Here is a 7,757-nt window from a genome sequence, read left to right on the forward strand (position 1 = left end):
CTAGAAAATCTACTTTGAGTGCAGGGAGGTCAGAATCCAACAGCATCAGCAGTCCTTTTTCAGCCTGAATTAGATTTTTGCTCAGCTCCTTCAATTTCAGCCAAAAAAATACCTGAAATTACAGAAAAAAACACAACTCATAGTAAAGTTCATAAATATTAATTTTTCCTAAAAACTAATGAAAATAGACTAAAAACTAGCTAGAACATACTCAAAACTATATGAAATTAACCCCAAAAAGTGTATAAAATATCCGCTCATCAGCAGGATGCATATATTATGAATGATTCTAAGGAAAATGAAATAAAATAAAATGAAACTAAAAACAAATAAAACAAAATAAAATTAAAATTGAAAAAGGAACGATCATACCGTGGTGGGTTGTCTCCCACCTAGCACTTTTAGTTAAAGTCCTTATGTTGGACGTTTGATGAGCTCGTTGTCATGGTGGCTTGTGTTTGAACTCATCCAGAAATCTCCATCAACGTTTGCAATTCCAATATCATCCGGGGTCCCAAACTAGGCATGTAAAGCCCTTGAGCAAATCAAAGCAGGTTTTCAGGCTCCACGAGTGTTGATTGTCAGAATGAATCCCAGGATCCTAAACCTTGCTTTTGTACCCGTCTTTGTATTGATCTTCATTTTTCCAGCCGGGCGGTACGTAACCTGAATTTCCACTGAGATACCCAAATATCTTCCGAAACCCATTAAATCGAGCTCTATACCAATCCATGCATTTCCAATCGGAGCGTGGAACCGTATTGAACCTTGGATACCAACTTCTATTACTAACCATCTCCCTCTTACTCTTAAAGCCGCAAAGAGCGCTAAGCTGGCCATCTGTTTCAAGCAAGCCATATTCAAGTGGAAAAGTAAAGATGAAGGCTAAGGATTTTATCCACTTGAAGTTTGTATTAGGTGGTAATGGCCGTGGGAGAGGTGTCTCCAGTGGTTCTTCAAGCTCCACTTCCTTGTACTCCTCTATGAATTTTTCCAATTCCTGACAAATCTCTTCAATTGCAACCATGTCTTGATCAAAGTCTTCGATTTCTTCCTCATCACTCAAGTCATAAGCTGGAGGTTGAGAAAATTCTACCTCCGCATCATCTTCATATTCACTTGGGGGAGAATCTTTTAGCTCAAAGAGTTCAATCGTGACTGCAAGGTCATCATCAGAAGAACTTGATTCATGATCATCATTACCAAGGAAACTTGCTTCTTGATTTGTTCCGTCCAGTTCTTCATAAGATACATGCTTTGGGGGTTGTGCACTATCCTCCTTAGCATCGATTTTAAATTTCTTGACGGAATTGTCCACAATTCTTAATTCCCATAGAGGTTCAGCATCTCCTAAGTCTTCAACCAATTCATCTTCTTTGATAATTGCAGCTTCCTCTACTTGTTCCAGTACAAAGTCATGTTCCGTGTTGTTCACCAGAGCTTCTAATGTCTCATTTGTACTGGGGGCTAATCAGTTTATCGCTTGCTCCAATTGATGAAGGGTTGCATGAAATTGGTTCACTGTATCCTTGAGACGGTCCTGTGATTCTTGGTTTGATGGACATGGATATGGTGCATATGGAAGTGGTGGTTCTTGGGAGTAATTGGATTGGAATTGGGGTGGATAAGGGTGGTGCATGAATTGTAAATCACACTTTTCATAACTCGTATCACTGACCAGCAAGTGCACTGGGTCGTCCAAGTAATACCTTACGTGAGTAAGGGTCGATCCCACGGAGATTGTCGGCTTGAAGCAAGCTATGGTTATTTTGTAATTCTTAGTCAGGAAATTAATAATAAAAATGGTTCGGTTTATGAAGAGTAATTAACATAAAATAAATAATACTTGTTGTGCAGTAATGGAGAACAGATTGAGATTTTGGAGATGCTCTGTCTTCTAAATCTCCGCTTTCCTACTGTCTTCTTCTTCATGCACGCAAGACTCCTTCCATGGCAAGCTGTATGTTGGTGGATCACTGTTGTCAATGGCTACCATCCGTCCTCTCAGTGAAAATAGTCCAAATGCGTTGTCACCGCACGGCTAATCATCTGTCGGTTCTCACTCATGTTGGAATAGGATCCATTGATCTTTTTGTGTCTGTCACTACGCCCAGCACTCGTGAGTTTGAAGCTCATCACAGTCATCCCATCCCAGATCCTACTCGGAATACCACAGACAAGGTTTAGACTTTCCGGATCTCAGGAATGGCCGCCAATAATTCTAGCCTATACCACGAAGATTCTGATCTCACGGATTCGAATGCTCTGTTGTCAGGAGATGCAATCAAACACGTGAACCAGGAATCAAAGAGATACACACTCAATCTAAGGTAGAACAGAAGTGGTTGTCAGGCACGCGTTCATAGGTTGAGAATGGTGATGAGTGTCATGGATCATCACATTCATCATGGTTAAGTACGAGTGAATATCTTAGAACAGAAACAAGCGTGTTTGAATAGAAAACAAAAGTAATTGCATTAATTCATCGAGACACAGCAGAGCTCCTCACCCCCAATCATGAAGTTTAGAGACTCATGTCGTAGAGATACAATGTAAAACATCACAATGTCATGAGGTGCAAAATAAATCTCTAAAAGTAGTTTTTATACTAAGCTAGTGACTTAGGTTTACAGAAAATGAGTAGACTGAGATAGATAGTGCGGAAATCTACTTCTGGGGCCCACTTGGTGTGTGCTTGGGCTGAGCATTGAAGCTTCCATGTGTAGAGACTTTTCTTGGAGTTAAACGCCAAGTTGCTACCTGTTTCTGGCGTTTAACTCCAGTTTGCCAGTTCTGGCGTTTAACGCCAGAATAGGGTAAATACTTGGCGTTAAATGCCAATTTGTGTCATCAAAACTCGGGCAAAGTTTGGACTATTATATATTGCTGGAAAGCCCTGGATGTCTACTTTGCAACGCAATTGAGAGCGCTCTGATTGGGCTTCTGTAACTCCAGAAAATCCATTTTGAGTGCAGGGAGGTCAGAATCCAACAGCATCTGCAGTCATTTTTCAGCCTCTGAATCAGATTTTTGCTCAGGTCCCTCAATTTCAGCCAGAAAATACCTGAAATCACAAAAAAGAACACAAACTCATAGTAAAGTCCAGAAATATGATTTTTGCTTAAAAACTGATAAAAATATACTAAAAAGTAGCTAGATCCTACTAAAAACTATATGAAAATACCCCCAAAAAGCGTATAAAATATCCGCTCATCAAAGGGTTAGGGACATATGGAGGTGAATGGTTGTGGTTGGCTTGTGAGTATGGTCGTTTGAAGCTATGTTAAGGAGGTGGTTTATAGGCGTATGATAGGGCTTGTTGGTAACCACAAGGGGGTCCACCATATCTATCATCTTGGTATGCACCTCGGAATGGCTCTTAACCATAGTAAACTGGTGGAGGTGGGTTGTCACGAAGGGGTCCATCATAACTATTGTCTTGGCATGTATTGTAGAATGGTCGTTGTCCATGGTATCTTGGAAGGTGTTGTTGCCGAAAGGGTTGATCAGATCCTCGTGGCTCCTTCCATCTTTGATTGTTCCGACCTTGATGCATGTTCCTGTTATAGCTTCCATTCCTTTCAACAACATTGAAACCAAACTCAAAGCAACGAGGGTGAGAGTTCATAGTAGCTAATAAAAATTAAAAACAAAAATAAAAAAAGAGATAAACAAGCAAAATAAAATATTTACAGTAACCAATAATAAGGCACACAATTGCAGTTTCCTGGCAATGGCGCCATTTTTGACGAACGATTCCTGCTAGTAAAGAATTTTTATTAAATATAATCACGTTGTAGGTATAGCTTCTAAACCATCAGAGAATCCTTTCGTACAAAAGTTTTGGTTGTCACAAGTAACAAAACCCAAAAACCGAAGTATTTAAAACTCGGGTCGTCTCTCAAGGAATTGCAGGGAAGTGTGTTTATTATTGGTTATGGAAAAAGGTATATTTTTGGGTTTTTGAAATAGGGAACAAATAATTTAAATGGAAAGAAAAATAAATTAATAATTATAAAGACTCTTGGTAAGGTATGAGAACTGGAAATCCCATCCTAGTTATCCTTATCAGGTGTGATGAGAATTGTTGTTGCTCCTACTTAGTTAACCCTTACTAAATAAAGGAAAGTCAAGTGAACTAATTAACTTGATTCCTTAAGTCCTAGTCAACTCCTGTGAAAAGACTAGTTTTAGAGGGATCCAAATCAATCAACTATTTTCCAATTCTTAGTCAACTACTGAGCTTGATAACTCAAGTGTCACCAATTACTTAACCAAAGCTAAAAGAGAGAAATCTAAATTATTTATATCATAAATAGAAGAAAGCAATTAAAGGAACATTGAACCAGGAATTGAAGAAGTAACCATAACCTTTAAGAGAAATCCTAATCCTAAATCTTAAGAGAGAGGAGAGAGTCTCTTTCTCTCTCTCTAAAACTACATCTAAAACCTAAAATTATGAATTATGAATGAATGATGAATTGTCTCTATTGATTCCCCCATTCTCTGGCTTCTATTATGTGTTTCTGGGCTTGGATTTGGGCCGAAAAAGGGCCCAGAAATCGCTGGGGGTGACTTCTGCAATTTTCTGCACGTGGCATCCGTCACGCGTGTGCGTGGGTCACACGTGCGCGCCATTTGGAGTTTTTCCTTGTCACGTGTACGCATTAGTCACGCGTACGCGTCGCTTGCGTTTTGCGCTAGGCACGCGTCCGCGTTGTCTATCCGTGCGCGTCGCTGCCATTTTCTTCAAAACTCTATTTTGTGTGTTCCTTCCATTTTTGCATGTTTCCTTTCCGTCCTCTAAGCCATTCCTGCCCTATGAAGCCTGAAATTACTTAACACACAGATCACGACATCGAATGGTAATAAAGGATAATTAAAATAAATATTTTGAAAGCATAGGAAACATGTTTTCACATATATCATAGAATAAGGAAGGAATTATAAAACCATACAAATCTTATGAATAAGTGGGTGAAGAATTGATAAAAACACTTAATTGAGCACAAGATATATCATAAAATATTGGTTTATCAGCCTCCTAAGGAGGAAATTTTGACTGAGACTGATGATTCTCTACCTCCCAGGGAGGAGCCATACATGCTCAATGAGGAAAACGGGCCACCAAAGCATGAATTGAGGCATCTACCTCCTTCTCTTAAGTATGCCTTTCTGGGAGAAGAGAACTCTTATCCAATGATTATAAGCTTCTTTTTGAGTAATTGTGAAGAAGAGGCTCTGCTACAAGTATTGAGAGACCACAAAACAGCTCTTGGTTGGACCATTGGTGATTTAAAAAGGATAAGTCTGGCCATTCGTATGCACAAAATCCTACTTGAAGAAGATTCCAAACCTATAGTGCAACCATAAAGGTGGCTTAATCCGGTGATGAAAGAGGTGGTCCAGAAAGAGGTTAGAAAGTTGTAGGAGGTTGGGATCATTTATCCTATCTCTGATAGCCCTAGGGTGAGCCCAGTGCAAGTTGTTCCCAAGAAGGGAGGAGTTACAATGGTTATAAATGAGAAGAATGAGTTGAATCCTACAAGAACCGTTACCGGTTGGAGAATGTGCATTAACTATAGGAGGCTCAATACTGCAACTAAGAAGGACCACTTCCCCTTGCCCTTCATTGATAAGATGCTTGAAAGGTTAGTTGGACATGCGTTTTATTATTTTCTGGATGGCTATTCAGGATATAATCAGATTGTAGTGGACCCTCAGGATCAGGAGATGATGTCATTTACTTGTCCGTTTGGAGTGTTTGCTTACCGCCGGATGCCTTTTGGATTGTGCAATGCCCCAACAAATTTTCAAAGGTGCACGCTTTCCATATTCTCTAACATGGTTAAAAAGTTTATTGAAGTATTTATGGACGATTTTTCTGTGTTTGGTAATTTTTTTGATACTTGCTTACACCATCTATCCTTGGTCTTTAAAATGTGCTAAGAAACAAACCTTGTTTTAAACTAGAAAAAATGTCATTTTATGGTAACTGAAGGTATTGTTCTTGGGCACCAGATCTCAAGTAAAGGAATAGAGGTTGATAGAGGCAAGGTGGAGGTAATTGAAAAATTTACAATGTGAAGACAATACAAAGTTTCCTAGGCCACGCAGGTTTTTACAGAAGGTTTATAAAAACTTTTTCAAAAATTGCTAGACTTTTAAGTAACCTTTAGTTGCTGATGTCCCTTTTTGTTTTACTGATGAATGTCTGCATGGCTTTGACACTCTGAAAGCTAAGCTTGTCTCGACACCCATCATAGCCTCTCCTAGGAAACAAACCTTGTTTTAAACTAGAAAAAATGTCATTTTATGGTAACTGAAGGTATTGTTCTTGGGCACCAGATCTCAAGTAAAGGAATAGAGGTTGATAGAGGCAATGTGGAGGTGATTGAAAAATTACAATGTGAATACAATACGGAGTTTCTTAAGCCACGCAAGTTTTTACAGAAGGTTTATAAAAGCTTTTTCAAAAATTGCTAGACTTTTAAGTAACCTTTAGTTGCTGATGTCACTTTTTGTTTTATTGATGAATGCCTGCATGCCTTTGACACTCTGAAAGCTAAGCTTGTCTCGACACCCATCATAGCCTCTCCTAGGAAACAAACCTTGTTTTAAACTAGAAAAAATGTCATTTTATGGTAACTGAAGGTATTGTTCTTGGGCACCAGATCTCAACTAAAGGAATAGAGGTTGATAGAGGCAAGGTGGAGGTAATTGAAAAATTACAATGTGAAGACAATACAGAGTTTCTTAGGCCACGCAGGTTTTTACAGAAGATTTATAAAAACTTTTTCAAAAATTGCTAGACTTTTAAGTAACCTTTAGTTGTTGATGTCCCTTTTTGTTTTATTGATGAATGCCTGCATGCCTTTGACACTCTGAAAGCTAAGCTTGTCTCGACACCCATCATAGCCTCTCCTAACTGGGATTTGCCATTTAAGTTGATGTGTGATGTCAGTGACTATGCCATAGGAGCTGGTTTGGGGGCAGAGGCAAGACAAGCTTGTTCATATTATATACTATGCAAGTCATATCTTAAATGACTCACAAAAGAATTACACCACTATAGAAAAAGAATTATTAGTTGTGGTGTATGCTTTTGATAAGTTTAGGTCCTATCTTATTGGTCAGAAGTTATTATTTACACTGACCATGGTGCGATTAAGTATCTTTTGAGCAAGCAGGATGCTAAACCCAGATTGATTAGGTGGGTCCTCCTTCTTCAGAAATTTGATATTGAGATCTGAGATAGGAAATGTATAGAGAATTTGGTGGTTGATCACCTCTCCAGAATTGAGCCTAAAGAAGTAGTGATTTCTCCTACTCCAATGAATGAAGCTTTTCTTGATAAGCAGCTCTTTGCTATACATGGAGCTCCTTGGTTTGTAGACATAGCAAACTACAAGGCCAGCATAATCATTCTCTAAGACTTCACTAAGCAACTAGTTAAGAAGTTGCTTCATGATGCCAAGTATTTCTTGTAGGAAGAGCCTTACTTATTCAATAGGTGCTCAGATGGACTCATCCAAAGGTGCATCCCGAGTGAAGAAACAAAAGTCGTGCTCTGGCATTGTCATGACTCCGAGTATGGTGACCATTTTGCTAAAGAGAGGACTTCTGCCAAGGTCCTCCAGTACGGTTTCTATTGGCCTACTCTCTTTAGTGATGCTAGAGAGTTTCTGAAGAACTGTGACCAGTGTCAGAGAGCTAGAAATTTGCCCAGGCATAATGAAATGCCACAGGAAGCAATA

Source organism: Arachis ipaensis, chromosome B10 (assembly GCF_059453495.1).
Source record: "Arachis ipaensis isolate K30076 ecotype BB chromosome B10, ASM5945349v1, whole genome shotgun sequence".
In the NCBI taxonomy this organism is placed as follows: Eukaryota; Viridiplantae; Streptophyta; class Magnoliopsida; order Fabales; family Fabaceae; genus Arachis; species Arachis ipaensis.